Source organism: Hemiscyllium ocellatum, chromosome 11 (genome assembly GCF_020745735.1).
Source record: "Hemiscyllium ocellatum isolate sHemOce1 chromosome 11, sHemOce1.pat.X.cur, whole genome shotgun sequence".
Classification (NCBI taxonomy): domain Eukaryota; kingdom Metazoa; phylum Chordata; class Chondrichthyes; order Orectolobiformes; family Hemiscylliidae; genus Hemiscyllium; species Hemiscyllium ocellatum.
Genome location: NC_083411.1, coordinates 41,680,713 through 41,697,491, shown reverse-complemented (window position 1 = coordinate 41,697,491; position 16,779 = coordinate 41,680,713).

Sequence of the window (16,779 nt, the reverse complement as noted above, 5' to 3'; positions counted from 1 at the left end):
GGAGTTGGTTAATGTCATGATCAGCCTTTCAAACCACTTCATGATCACTGAAGTTAGGGCCACTAGGTGGTAGTCATTGAGACATGTTACATGAGCCTTCTTAGGCACAGGATGACCTTGGCTCTCTTGAAACAGGCAGGGACAGTGGCCTGCTGCAGGGAGAGGTTGAAGATGTCTGCGAAGACCTCTGCCAGTTCATTTGCGCATGCTCTGAGTACACAGCCTGGTATTCTGTCTAGTCCCATCACTTCCTTTGCAATCATATGAAAGAAAACTGATCTGACCTCTGATGTACTGACTGTTGTGATAGGTTCATCAGGTTACTTCTCCACTGAAATTCTGGAGTAAAAAATGAGGTCTGCAGATGCTGGAGATCACAGCTGCAAATGTGTTGCTGGTCAAAGCACAGCAGGTTAGGCAGCATCTCAGGAATAGAGAATTCGACGTTTCGAGCATAAGCCCTTCATCAGGAATAAGAGAGAGAGCCAAGCCGGCTGAGATAAAAGGTAGGGAGGAGGGACTAGGGGGAGGGGCGATGGAGGTGGGATAGGTGGAAGGAGGTAACGTGGCTGAAGAGCTTCTGTGCAGAGGAGATGACCTGGGGGGTGCAGTGAGAGAGGGACTCACTGAAATCCTTGTAGAGGGAGGAAGAGAGCTTCTTCAAGGAAGGCATCCTTGTAAGAGGATTCGCAGTAGGTTAAAATCTTCGAGTAAGTCGAATTCTCTATTCCTGAGATGCTGCCTAACCTGCTGTGCTTTGACCAGCACCACTGAAATTCTGCTCAAAGTGAGCAAAGATGTTGAGATTCAGGGAGGGATGTGTCATCATTTGCTATCTTGCACTGTCTCTTTTTAGAACCTGTGATGTCATTCAGTCCTTGCCATAGTTGCCAGGTGTCTGTCTGGGTCTCTAGTTTGTATTGGTCCTTGGCTGTCCTAATGGCTCTGCTAAGGTCATATTTGGATTCCTTATATTTGAGTGGGTCTCCTGATCTGAAGGCCTTATGCCTTGTTTTTAGCAGGTTCTATATGTCCTGATTCATCCAAGACTGAAGCCAGGTTGGGGAACCCCCGGATTGACTTCCTTGGTCAGCATTCCTCCACACACTTGCTGATAAAGTCTGTCCTATATCTATCACCCTTCAATTTAATGTTATGTCCCCATGTGCTACCCATCGCCATCTGAGGAAAATGACTCTCACTGTTCACCCTATCTAACCCTCTGATTTTCTTAAATGTCTCAAATAGGTCACCTCTCAACCTTCTGCTCTCTCATGAAAACAGTCTCAAGTCCCTCAGCCTTTCCTCATGCTCATACAGACGAATGGAGAGTATTCCTTCACATGTGACTTGTAGCTGGTGGAAAGGTTTTCAGGAGTTAAGAAGTTAGTTGCACAGAATCCTTTAGACCTCTTGGAATCATAGAGATCGACAGAACAGAAAAAGTCCCTTGGACCCTTTCTTAGCCACAATATCTACATAACTGGTCCAGGTCAGTTTGTGGTCAATGCTTCTGTAGTAGGGAAAATGTTTGAATCCACAATCAAAGAAGAAATAGCAAGAAATCTTGATATATATTCTCCTGTTCGGCAGAAGCAGCATGGGTTTATGAAAGGCTAGTCATGCTTAACTAATCTAGTGGAATTCGATGAACACATTATGAGCATAGTGGACAATGGGGACCCAGCAGATGTGGCATATCTAGATTTCAAAAAAAGCATTCAAGAATGTGTCGCACATAAGATGCATGATATTGTGGGTAATGCATTAGTATGGATAGAGGATTCGTTAACTAAGAGAAAGCAAAGAGTAGGAATAAATGAGTGCTTTTCTGGTTGACAATTGGTGACTAGTGGTGTGCCTCAGGGATCAGTGTTGGGATCTGCAAATATCCACAATTTACATCAACGATTTGGAATTGGAATCTACATGTAGGGTATCAATAGACAATAGATAATAGACAATAGATGCAGGAGTAGGCCATTCTGCCCTTCGAGCCTGCATCACCATTCAATATGATCATGGCTGAACATCCTTAATCAGTATCCTGTTCCTTCCTATCTCCAAAACCTTTGATTCTACTATCCTTGAGAGCTCTATCCAACTCTTTCTTAAATGAATCCAGAGACTGGGCCTCCACTGCCCTCTGCAGCAGAGCATTCCACACAGCCACCACTCTCTGGGTGAAGAAGTTTCTCCTCATCTCTGTCCTAAATGATCTACCCCTTATTTTTAAGCTGTGTCCTTTGGTTCGGCACTCACCCATCAGCGGAAACATATTTCCTGCCTCCAGAGTGTCCAATCCTTTAATAATCTTACATGTCTCAATCAGATCCCCTCTCAGTCTTCTAAACTCAAGGGTATACAAGCCCAGTCGCTCCAGTCTTTCAGCGTAAGGTAGTCCCGCCATTCCAGGAATTGACCTCGTGAACCTACGCTGCACTCCCTCAGTAGCCAGAATGTCTTTCCTCAAATTTGGAGATCAGAACTGCACACAGTACTGGAGGTGTGGTCTCACCAGGGCACTGTACAGCTGCAGAAGAACCTCTTTGCTTCTATACTCAATCCCTCTTGTTATGAAGGCCAGCATACTATTAGCCTTCTTCACTACCTGCTGTACCTGCATGCTTACCTTCATTCGTGAAGAAGGGCTCATGCCCGAAACGTCGATTCTCCTGCTGTTTGGATGCTGCCTGACCTGCTGCGCTTTTCCAGCAACACATTTTCAGCTCTGACCTCCAGCATTTGCAGTCCTCACTTTCTCCTGCTTACCTTCATTGACTGGTGTACAAGAACACCCAGATCTCTTTGTTCTGCCCCTTTACCTAACTTGATTCCATTTAGGTAGTAATCTGCCTTCCTGTTCTTGCCACCAAAGTGGATAACCATACATTTATCCATATTAAACTGCATCTGCCATGCATCTGATCACTCACCTAACCTGTCCAGGTCACCCTGTAATCTCCTAACATCCTCCTCACATTTCTCCCTGCCACCAAGCATTGTATCATCAGCAAATTTGCTAATGTTATTACTAATGCCATCTTCTATATCATTGACATATATTGTAAAAAGCTGCGGTCCCAACACTGATCCCTGCAGTACCCCACTGGTCACTGCCTGCCATTCCAAAATGGAGCCGTTTATCACTACTCTTTGTTTCCTATCAGCCAACCAACTTTCAATCCAAGTTAGTATTTTGCCCCCAATACCATGCATCCTAATTTTGCTCACTAACCTCCTATGTGGGACTTTATCAAAAGCTTTCTGAAAGTCCAAGTACACCACATCTACTGGATCTCCCTTGTCCATCTTCAGAGTTACATCCTCAAAAAATTTCATAAGATTAGTCAAGCATGATTTTCCCCTTCATAAATCCATGCTGACTCTGTCCTATCCTGTACTACTATCCAGATGTGTCGTAATTTCATCCTTTATAATAGACTCCAGCTTCTTTCCCACCACTAACCGGTCTATAATTTCCTGCTTTCTCTCTCCCACCTTTCTTAAAAAGTGGTACAACATTAGCTACCCTCCAATCCGCAGGAACTGATCCCGAATCTATTGAACTCTGAAAAATAATCACCAACGCATCCATGACTTCTCGAGCCACCTCCTTCAGTACCCAGTCTCTCCAAAGCCAATTCCTGGCAAATATAAATTCCCTTAAGTACAGGTCCTTCAGCCACTGTTACCTCAGGGAGATGTCTTCCCCAAGTTTGCAGATGACACTGTAATGAGTGGTAGGGCAAAGTGTGCAGAGGACTGTGAAACTTGACAGAGGGACATAGCTACTTTAAATGAGTGGGCAAAGGTCTGGCGGATGGAGTACAATATTAATAAATGTGAAGTGATCCATTCTGGTAGGAATAATTGAATGATAAAAAAAAAATTGTATGCTGCTGTGCAGAGGGACCTGGGTGTCCTTGAGCATGAATCGCAGAAGGTTGGTCTGCAGGTGCAACAGGTAATTACGAAGACAAATAGAATTTTTTGCTTCATTGCTAAACGGATTGAGTTTAAAAGCAGGGAAGTTATGTTGCAGCTGTATAAGGTGCTGGTGAGGCCACACCTGGAATACTCCCACAAGAGGGGATGCAGAAGAGGTTCACTACATTCGTTTTGGACTTGAGGGAGTTGGCTTATAAGAATTGACTGAGTAGAATGGGATTATATTCATTGGAATTTTGTAGAATGAGGGGAGCTTTTGTAGAAACATATAAAATTATGAAGGGAATAGAGAGGCTGGAGGTAGAGAGGATGTTTCCACTGGCAGGTGAAACTAGGACAAGAGAGCATATACTCAAATTAGGGAGAACAAATTTAGGACTGAATTGAGAAGGGACGTCTTCATCCAAAGGGCTGTGAATCTATGGAGTGCACTGCACACTGAAGTAGTTGAGGCTTCCTCAGTAAATGTTTTTAAAGCCAAGGTAGATACTTTTTGAACAGTAAAGGAATTAAGGATTATGGAGAGAGGGTGGGTAAGTGGAGCTGAGGCCATGAAAAGGTCAGTCATGATCTTATTGAAGGTCATTATTGGCGCAGTGGAGCCAAAAGGTCAGACAGCCTATTCCTGCTCCTAGTTCTTGTGTTCTAACATCCAATGTAGTGGGAGATTGCTTCTGAATATCAATTGGATGTGTTTAGATTAGATTAGAATCCTTACAGTATGGAAACCGGCCCTTCAGCCCAACAAGTCCACACCGACCCTCTGAAAAGTAACCCGGCCAGACCCATTCCCCTAGCCTGTTTTTACCCCTGACTAATGCACCTATTACTATGGGCAATTTAGCATGGCCAATTCACCTGACCTGCATATCTTTGTATTGTGGGAGGAAACCAGAACAAACCCACACAGACATGGGGAGAATATGCAAACGTGGACAGTCACCGAGGCTGGAATTGAACCTGGGTCTCTGGCGCTGAGAGGCAGCTGTGCTAACCACTGAGCCACTGTGCCACCGTGTTTAGATTTTCTCTTGCTTAAGATAGTCATTGCCTGGTGCTTGTGTAATGAAAATGTCACTTATCAGAATGAGCACGGATGTTACACAGGCATTGTTGCATTTGAACATGGATGTACTATCTGAGGAGTTGTGAATGGTGCTGAACATTGTTTGGTGATGACTGCACATTCTCACAGATCTGACATTAGAGGTGGAAAGTGGGTCATTGATGAAGCAGCTGACATGTTTGGGCCTAGGAGACTTCCCTGAGAATTTCATGCAGAGATGCCCTGAATGTCCCGAGGTAACTAACCTCCAACAAATAAACCATTCTCCTATGTGTCAGGTATGATTCCAATCAGTGGAGAGCTTTCCACCGATTCCCATGGCCTTCTGTTTGTCCAGCACTCCTTGATGCCAGACTCAGTCAAATGTAGCAGTGATGATAAGAAATACACTGTCACCTCTGGATTTCACTCTTTTGTGCATGTTTGGACAAATGAGATCAAGAGCTGAATGGTCCTGGGGAAATCCAACTTGACCATCAATGAGCAGTCTATTGTCAACAAGACTCTTTATGACTCCATTCATAATTTTTCAAAAGGTCATTTGGAATTAGGGGGAGCATTGATAATTGTTATGAAGATGAGTTTAAAAGAGTTAAAAGCAGCAGAACTACTAGACTCAGCACCAAGTGTACTCAAAAATGGTAACAATGTAACACTGGGTTGAACCACTCAATTAGTTTGTTGCTTGGAGACAAAAACAAATTCGAATTTGGCCATTCAGTTTAAATTATACCTGAAACATATCAAACTCCAATCAAGGTCGAAATGAATACATTGACAATATTAAACGCCAATAACACAATCCGATGCGACCGGGAAAAATTGAACAGTCGAGGGGAGTACTGCCATGGCCCAGACTGCTTGAAAATAGCTCTCTCTTAAAAGTACCTTTTCGATCAGTAACCTGTAAGGCAGAAAATCCTAACCAGAAGGAAAGAAGACACAGGAAGATCTGAAAACAAGAACCGAAAGCTGTCTGGTTTTGAGAAAGAAGTGTTGTTTTGTCAATCTTAATTGGGAGTTTTATTGGATTAGTATTATAGAAGGGAAGGTAACATATAGGTTAGGGAAAGAAATTGTAAATAGTGGTTAATTAACTGTTCTCTGTTTTATTTTAAGAAATAAAGTTGTTAATTTTTACTTTACATAGTTCGTGGCTACTCAATTTTTTACAGATTACTGCATGGAATAATTTTTTTTCTGTGTTGCTGGTTTTAAGTTAAGCAGGAGAGTTTACCCCATGTTGTAACATTATTTAGAAGAAATGCAGAATACCTGATATAACCAGGTATACAGAAACTGACCAAATCTGAATGGCATGCATTACAATATCGGCATGTTAGTACTATAAAGCTTCCTAGTGAATGCTGTCCCTTTTCATTTTGTAAACTCACTAAACAGATTAATTATAGAAAATAACATTTTCAAAGATGATCAATGTTGAGCAAGAGGACAGAAGTCATAAAACCAGCTTGAAACTAGCAAAAATAAAGTTGTGTAATTCAGGTGAAACTTTATAACTGTAAACCACAAAAAGAATAGGGAGATGTAGGTGTGTGTATTGAATAGCTGTAAAATGAAATCACTTAAGATTAATAGAAAACAGACGTGATTGAATATGGTTAAAATGCATTAATTTGAATGCTTTCTGTGATCCACAGAGTATTTTGAGGGTTGCTGAATGGGACACAAAAGTGACTTGGATTGAAGATGTCAGAGTTTATTTTCTTTTGAAATGTAGAAGAGCTGACTGCCCAAGAAATCATGGCATTTTTAATATGCTTTGTCGGATGGCCTCTTTTTTTAATTGGCCCAGCAACAAACCGTGAGAATTCAGCAATTTGAAAGACTTCTTAAACTCATCTTGTTGACCTGAAATGTGTGTGACCAAGAAAGGAAATTAGTGTATATGTTGGTAAAGTCAAGTAACTATAGGATCGATGTAGGAACTGAATCCATGCTGTTGACAACACTCACGGGCCTTCTTGTGTCTTCTTTCAGCTTTTTCCCAGCTCTTCCTGTACCAAACAAACAGGAAAGGAGAAATAAACTGGATCAATTTACTTTTGGAAATATAATTATGTGCAGTGACTTAATAGGGTGAAAGGAAAGGTACTTTTAATTGTGGGAACAGCAAGACTAAATGCTGTCAGATTGAAATAACATCTAAAAATCAATCAAACACCTCTTTATGCAAGATGAGGTGAGAATGTGGAACTCATTCTCAAAGAGTAAAGTTGTTGTGAGTTGTGTATATATAAACCAATAAGCTTCACACATCAGCAAGGAGAGATCACGTGGTGAGTGAAGCAAAGCATGAGTGAGAATATATTTTAGGGATTTTGGAGGCAGTGTGGGAATTTGGTGCAGAAGGGAAGAAATGCTATTTGCTTGTTTTTTGGCTCTTAATTTGTAAGTTTTTTTTAAGAAAGGATACACCGAAGCCCAGGATTGGGGACTCAGCACAAAAGAATGTGTGACATCACAGGAAACTCTTACTTCATTGGTTGATAATAGTTACATTGGTAATAGGTTATTTCCAAATTGAAGGTAAATGGGAAAAAATTTACAAATTAAAAACTAAAACACCAGTAGGATATTGTAAAGACCAAATCAAGAACTAAGTAAATAAAATGGAGATGCAGGGCCATGCGATGTGTTGTACTCACATGATGCAGAGACACCCACAAGAATTCCTAGAAGCATGGCACTCCAACTGGAACTCTATCAACAAACACATTGACTTGAATCCCAATTACCACCCCCTGAGAAAAAACATAGAAAATCACCACAGGAAATTGCATCAAAAAACCAAGGCACATAAATAAAAAGCGGGCCATACCACCGGTATGGAGGCTCACTGTCAATGTCACCCAGTGACGAAAAGTCTGAAAACGAACCTTCCAGCTCAGCAAACGAACTTACATCCATAGAAATGTGTTTGTAATCAGGGATGGTATAGTCAGGAGAATACACGTTGTTCTCTATGGCCTCGATCAAGACTCCCAAAGATTGTGTTGTCTGCAGAGGAACTTGGGCTGGAAGGGAGATGGTTCAGTTGTTGTCCATATAGATAACAACCACAGAAGGAGGAAAAGGGGTTTTGCTGAGGGAATTTGAGCAGCTAGTGGTCAAATTCAAAAGTAAAACCATAAAGATAGTAGTCTCCAGATTACAACTGGAACCACAAGCTAATTGGCATAGGGTCAACAAGATTAAAGAGGTAAATGCATAGCTCAAAATTTAATATAGGAGAAATTAGTTCAAAGTCATGGGAAATAGTCACCAGTACTAAGGAAGGCGGGATTGGTTCTGATGGGATGGGCTCCACCTGATTCAAACTGGGACAAGAGTCCTAGTGAATCGCATAAATAAGGCTGTGGATAGGGTTTAAACTAAGTAGTTGTGGATGGGTTCATTTGCATGGAAATGATAAAAATCAAAAGTGAAAGTGAGGTAGCATTGCAGTTTATTGATGGAGCTGATTGATACCAGGAAATAAAAGGAAGAGACAGAATGTGTGAATGTCATTGTACCAAGGAACCATGAAAATGGAGAGAACGTTGATAAGAACGAACTTAAAAGGTTTTTACCTTAATACACAAACCATTTGGAGTTAGCTGGATGAACTGACAGTGCAAGTTGAGGTAAATGAAAATTAATTTCGTAACTGTTACAGAAAAATAGTTACAAGGAGGTCAAAACTGGGAACTTGACACTGAGAAATTTGATTTTTGGAGACACAGGAAAGATGGAAAAGGTGGTGTGGTAGCATTGTTATTAAGAAATCAAATGAGGACAGCTGCATGAGATGTTCTAGACTTGGACGATATAGAGTCCATTTAGGCAGAGATAGATAAACAACAAGGGTAAGAAGACATTGGTAAGAGTAACGGACAGACTCCCAAACTGTAGCCACTTTGACAAAGGCTAAACGTCAACAATTAATAGAGACATGTAAAAGGAATAGACCAATAGACCAACTTTAACCTTCATGCTGATTGAGTATCAAATTGGAAAGGACAGCTTTGATAATAAATTTGCAGAGTTTAATGGGGATAATTTCCTAAAGCACTATATTGTGGATCTAAACAAGGTTTTTAGATAATTGGCAATGAAGCAGGTTTAATAAATGATCTCAATATAAAAGATCCCCCTAGGATGTAATGATCATAACATGTAATATTCAGCTCAAGAGTGAGAAATGTGTGTTGCAAACAACATTTTTAAATTAAATAAGGGGAATTACAATGAAATACGGATAGAGTTAGCTAAAGTGAACTGGTTGGAAAGATTAAAGGGAGTGCAAGCAGAGGCAGACATTTCAGGAGGTAATTCATGACTCTCAGTAAAAAGATATCCCAGTATATAGGATAAACCAACTATGGCTAACCAAGAAAGTTAAGGACAATACCATGCTGAAAGAAAAAGCATATAGGAGAAATGAGTTCAAAGTCATGGGAAATAGTCCCCAGTACTAAGGAAGGCGGGAGTGGTTCTGATGGGATGGGCTCCACCTGATTCAAACTGGGACAAGAGAGATCACGTGGTGAGTGAAGCAAAGCATGAGTGAGAATATATTTTAGGGATTTTGGAGGCAGTGTGGGAATTTGGTGCAGAAGGGAAGAAATGCTATTTGCTTGCTTTTTGGTTCTTAATTTGTAAGTTTTTTTTTAAGAAAGGAGGCAAAAGTCAGTGGCACAGTGGTTAGCACTGCTGCCTCACAGCGCCTGAGACCCGGGTTCAATTCCCGACTCAGGCGACTGACTGTGTGGAGTTTGCACGTTCTCCCCGTGTCTGCATGGGTTTCCTCTGGGTGCTCCAGTTTCCTCCCACAGTCCAAAGATGTGTGGGTCAGGTGAATTGGCCATGCTAAATTGCCCATAGTGTTAGGTAAGGGGTAAATGTAAGGGTATGGGTGGGTTGCGCTTCGGCGGGTCAGTGTGGACTTGTTGGGCCGAAGGGCCTGTTTCCACACTGTAAGTAATCTAATCAGTGATAGCCCCAAAGACTGGACTAAATTCAGAATCCAGCAAAGGAGGGCTAAAGGGATAATAAAGACAGAAAAAGTAAACTATGAGACAACCTAGTGAGAAATATAAAAACTGACAAATAAAACGTTGTTTAAATATACAAGAAGGAAGAGAGAGTAAAGCTAAACATAGGCTCATTAGAAAATGAATTTGGGCAGATGCTATTTGGAACAAGGAAATAGCAGAGAAGTAAAACAATTATTTTGCAACAGTCTTTATGGTGAAAAATACTTCAAACAACTAAAGAATACTGGAGAAGAATTAAGTGCCATCATCATCACTAGAGACATATTAGACAAACCAATGGGATGTAAGGCCGGTATGCCTTTGTCCTTGATGGCTTGCATCCTAGGATCCTAGAAAAGGTTGCAAGAGAGATAGTGGATACATTAGCTGTGGTTTTCCAAAATTTCTTGGATTCTGGAGAAGTACTAGAGGATTGGAAAAGTGCTAATATCACACCCTCGGTCAAAAAGGGAGGGATCCAAAAAGCAGGTAACTACAGGCCAACATCTACTGTTGGAAAACTATTAGAATCAGTTATGAAGGAAGTAATAGAATATTTGAAAAATCACAATCAAATCAAGCAGAGTTGACATGGCTTCATGAAGGGGAAATTGTGTCTGAGTAATTTATGAGGGTTTTTTTTGAGGAAGTCTCAATCAGAGGGGATGAAGGAAAACCAAGAGACCCAGTGTTGTATTTGAAATTCCAGAAGGCATTCAACAAGGTACCTCCCAAAAGTTTAAGTCATTAAATAAGAGCCAATAGTTTTGGAGGTAATATATTGGCATGTATAGAATATTGGCTAATGGGTAGGAAACAAATGGGAAAAAAGGGCAGGGGTGTGAAGTTTAGGGTACACACCTGTGCAGACCTCCAGGGGAAGCGTGGGGCAAGAGAGAGGGCAGCCAGACAGTTATTTGGAGACTGTGTCTGTTTAATCACTGTAAACAAAAGATGTGATCACTGTTGGAAACACGTCTTTGATGTAATGTTTGCATTGGGACCTCGAGATCTCCTTCAGATAATCCAGTTTTCGGATAATTGGTATTTGGATAATCAAGGTTCTTCTGTAATGACTTGAAGGAAGAAAGTGAATGCTCTGTAGTCAAATTTGCAGACGACACAAAAATAAATGCAAAATAAGTTGCAACGGGGATTCAAACCATTTACAGAGAAATATTGAGAGATGAAGTAAGGGCAAAAAGTGGACAAGATGAGTATAATGTGGGAAAATGTGAAGTTGCTCATGTGGAAGGGAAAACAAAAGAACAGAATATTATTTAAAAGGCTAAAACCTGCAGAAACCTAGCACACAGGTGCTCCAGGTAATCAAGAAGGCTCATGGTGCATTGCCCTTATTTTGAGTGGGCTGGAGTATAAGAGTAAGGAAGTCTTAGTGCAACTTAACAGATTTCTGGTGAGAGCACATCTAGAATACTGTAAGTAATTTTGGTCCCATTATTGAAAGATACCATTTCATTAGAGGCAGTTCAGAGGTTCACAAGTATGATCCCTGATATGGAGGGATTGTCTTGTGAATAGGCTAAATAGGTTGGGAATCTGCTCACTAGAGTTTAGAAGAACGAGAGGTAATCTCACTGAAATATATAGGATTATAAAGTGTCTTGACAATGTTAATGCTGAGAGGAGCAAGAGGGCATAGTCCCAGAATAAGACTGACCAAAGGAAGTTTTCTTCTCTCAGAGAGTTGTGACTCTTTGAAACATGGAACTACAGAGAGCTGTGACAGTAGAATCCTTGCATACATATAAGATTGGGCTAGATGGATTCTTAATCAGAAATGGAATTAAGAATTATGAAGAAAATGCAGGAAAGTGGTTGTGAAAAATGTTTGATCAGCCAATGACCCTATTGAATGCCGGAGCAGGCCTGAGAAGCTAAATAGCTTACTCTTGTTCTAATTTTTATGGTCTTATATGAGGACTAGATGAATAACAGGTTATCCTAACAAGTTAGGTTTAAATAAGGAAAGATATGAGATAGCTGGAATGTAATATTCTTGTTGCCCTGGTTGCTAAATTCTATGTAGATGTACTGTTGTGAAAATGTCTAATTTCATGACCTGTATGTTGTAGGAATGTAATATTTAGTTTTGATGCTATTAACTTGGTAATTGGAGCCATGTTATATAAACTGAAACCTGCAACTCATTCTAAAAAATGAAAGACTTAACAACAGTTCAGGTTTGTTTAGTATATCATTTCAATAATCTTATGCAATAAATTCTGTGTCTTATGGTCTTATTCTCCACAACCACTTGATGAACTATAACCTGATGTTGTATGATTTTTAACTCTGTATTTGTAGGGTTTCTGCATTCACTTTTGTTCTGTATGCATTTAAAAAGTCAGTGTTAGAAAGGAAAGACCCCTAAATTAGGTAGAAACCTTTAGCTAGGAGAATTGTTCTGACTCTGTTAGAGATATGAATTATTCATTATATTCCTGGTGAAACAAAATTGTAAAACAATGGCAAACAAAGGATGTTCTTAAAGAATCTGTATACTTTTCAGATCAAAAACAAGTTTGGGAATTATGCATGGTATGTCTGGATCTCTGAATGGCACATCCATTGGTGCAGTTTGCATAGGCTGCTGGAAGATGGGTGCAACAGTTTATGCGTTGAACTAGAACATCTTAGCAACAAACAAAAAGGGAAAGTAGCAATTAGCCTCAGACTAGTAGGCAAGTAAGCAGTCAAACCCAGGCCTGAGCTATAGTTTCCACAATCATAAGGTTCCCAAACAAAACTTAGAGGGCTACCTAGCTTGATGCCGATGGAAAGACCCCCAGAAATCTCAAACTTTGGAGAATAGAGGAATACAGAGCAGAATCAAAGTGAATTCCTGAGAGCTGTGGCACACCCTGCTTTGGTCTCAGGACAGCTGAAGGAATGTTCAAGATTCTGGCACTCTTGACTGGAATTAAAAGCAGTATGCGAAAAGGTCTGTCAATATTTTCATATTTAAAAACAGAAGCCTTTTTGAAATATGGTATTAACTAGGTCGGACTTACTTTGTTTCATTCTAGAATAGTATTTTTGATTAAAGATTAATCTTGTGGAGTCATTCTTCCAGTTAACAATTGAAGTTAAAATTAAACTAATGGGATCAAATTGTATTCCACTGAATGATGAATTCACTTAACAGTTTTTGATTGGGTTGGATTGAATCAGGTTGGAATTTTTAGAACATAGAACATAGAACAATACAGCACAGAACAGGCCCTTCGGCCCACGATGTTGTGCCGAACATCTATCCTAGATTAAGCATCCATCCATGTACCTATCCAATTGCCGCTTAAAGGTCGTCAATGATTCTGACTCTACCACTCCCATGGGCAGCGCATTCCATGCCCCCACCACTCTCTGGGTAAAGAACCTACCCCTGACATCTCCCCTATACCTTCCACCCTTCACCTTAAATTTATGTCCCCTTGTAACACTCTGTTGTACCCGGGGAAAAAGTTTCTGACTGTCTACTCTATCTATTCCTCTGATCATCTTATAAACCTCTATCAAGTCACCCCTCATCCTTCGCCGTTCCAACGAGAAAAGGCCGAGAACTCTCAACCTATCCTCGTATGCCCTAGTCTCCATTCCAGGCAACATCCTGGTAAATCTTCTCTGCACCCTCTCCACAGCTTCCACATCTTTCCTAAAGTGAGGCGACCAGAACTGCACACAGTACTCCAAATGTGGCCTAACCAAAGTCCTGTACTGCTGCAACATCACTTCATGACTCTTGAATTCAACCCCTCTGCTAATGAAAGCTAATACACCATAGGCCTTCATACAAGCTCTATCCACCTAAGTGGCAACTTTCAAAGATCTATGTACATAGACCCCCAAGATCCCTCTGTTCCTCCACCTGACTAAGAACCCTACCGTTAACCCTGTATTCCGCATTCTTATTTGTTCTTCCAAAATGGACAACCTCACACTTGGCAGGGTTGAACTCCATCTGCCACTCCTCAGCCCAGCTCTGCATCATATCTAAGTCCCTTTGCAGCCGACAACAGCCCTCCTCACTGTCCACAACTCCACCAATCTTCGTATCATCTGCAAATTTACTGACCCACCCTTCGACTCCTTCATCCAAGTCATTAATAAAAATTACAAACAGCAGAGGACCCAGAACTGATCCCTGCGGAACTCCACTTGTAACTGGGCTCCAGGCTGAATATTTACCATCTACCACCACTCTCTGACTTCGACCGGTTAGCCAGTTTTCTATCCAATTGGCCAAATTTCCCTCTATCCCATGCCTCCTGACTTTCCGCATAAGCCTACCATGGGGAACCTTATCAAATGCCTTACTAAAATCCATGTACACTACATCCACTGCTCTACCCTCATCCACATGCTTGGTCACCTCCTCAAAGAATTCAATAAGACTTGTAAGGCAAGATCTACCCTTCACAGATCCGTGCTGGCTGTCCCTAATCAAGCAGTGTCTTTCCAGATACTCATAAATCCTATCCCTCAGTACCCTTTCCATTACTTTGCCTACCACAGAAGTAAGACTAACTGGCCTGTAATTCCCGGGGTTATCCCTATTCCCTTTTTTGACCAGGGGCACAACATTCGCTACTCTCCAGTCCCCTGGTACCACCCCCGTTGACAGTGAAGACGAAAAGATCATTGCCAACGGTACTGCAATTTCCTCTCTTGCTTCCCACATAATCCTAGGATATATCCCTTCAGGCCCGGGGGACTTGTCTATTCTCAAGTTGTTCAAAATGTCCAACACATCTTCCTTCCTAACAAGTATCTCTTCTAGCTTACCAGTCCATTTCACACTCTCCTCTTCAACAATACGGTCCCTCTCGTTCGTAAATACTGAAGAAAAGTACTCATTCAAGACCTCTCCAATCTCTTCCGACTCAATACACAATCTCCCACTACTGTCCTTTATCGGACCTACCCTCGTTCTCGTCATTCTCATGTTTCTCACATACGCATAAAATGCCTTGGGGTTATCCTTGATCCTATCTGCCAAGGATTTTTCATGCCCTCTCTTAGCTCTCCTAATCCCTTTCTGAACCCTGTTTCCTCAACCTTATGTAAGCCTCCTTCTTCCTCTTTACTAGACATTCAACTTCCCTCGTCAACCAAGGCTCCCTCACACAACCATTTCTTTCCTGCCTGATAGGTACATACATATCAAGGACACGTCGTATCTGCTCCTTGAAAAAGTTCCACATTTCCACCACATCCTTCCCTGACAGCCTATGCTCCCAACCTATGCTCCTCAAATCCTGTCTTACAGCATCGTAATTTCCCTTCCCCCAATTGTAAAATCTACCCTGTTGTGCGCACCTATCTCTCTCCATAACCAAGGTGAAAGTCACAGAATTGTGGTCACCATCACCAAAATGTTCATTACCGAGTACCAAATCCAATATGGCCTCCCCTCTGGTTGGACAATCTACATACTGAGTTAGAAAAGCTTCCTGGACACACTGCACAAACACCGCCCCATCCAATCCACTTGATCTAAAGAGCTTCCAATCAATATTTGGGAAGTTGAAATCGACTTTTGAGTTGATTTGCATCATGTTACTTAAATGGAGACAGATTGGATGGTATCAAGCAATTTCATTTGTATCGGTTCGTGGAATGTGACTGTCACTAGCCAGGTCAGCATTTGTTGTTCATTCCTGATTGACTTTACATTGATGTTAGCTTTTTTGGTGTTTGTCGCAGAAAGATAACATTGGGTAGGAATGACTTTATAATTATTAAGATGAAAAATGGAATCAATTATCTGCTTTCTGTATTCTAATGAAATGTTTTGTTCTTTTGTGCAGTTTGCATGCAGTTTAGGGATTGGAATATTGGAATAGTTTCAGTATGAATTTGTGTCTCCCCCATTTGTGTAAAACAATCTAATATCCATGATACTAACATACAAAACTTGATGCAGCATGATAATTCACCTATTTCACACAGTGTCACTTGCATATTGTACTACCTTGAAAAAAAAACAAAGACCAATTTTGTATTAAGCCAGGTCTTGCATTCCAGCATTTTAATCATCAAGTACATTGTATAACATTAGCATAGGTTAAGTTACAGCATTTTCAAGATTATATATGTCCATGTGGTAAAACTGCTGTTGAGCATCTCACAGTTGTTATTTACATATGTAGGTTGGATACAGTGAGAGATGCATTACCTGATGCATTGGAGTTATTTAAAGTACTTTTGATTATTTTAGACAAAGACAATTGAGAATAAGCTCAATGCACAAATACACAATCGATAATGTAGCATTAATACCAAGACAGTAACTAGTACAGAATGCAGGTAGCTCAGGGCTATGTTACTATTGGGGAAGCTTTAAAGTAATTCCACAAAGCCTTGGTTGGGAGCCAAGATGTCATTATGCAAAGCTTTATTGTACACCGAGTGCAGCAGGAAACAAATAGAGTTGTGAAATATACATAATTAGTTGAAATTATAGAAAATGTAGACATCTTTATTCAAGTAGTTCAAACATACTTCATTACTCTCCTGGAACAGACAGGACTTGAACCTAGATCACCTTGATGTAGGAGTAGGAACATTACTACTGCACAAGCGCCCATCCCTAGATAATTAAAAGTGATCTGAATTAAGTTTAGAGTGCCTATGCGTCTGAATGCACAAAATGTGGTTAATAAAGTTGTTAGGTTACAGGCACGAACAGACACATGCATT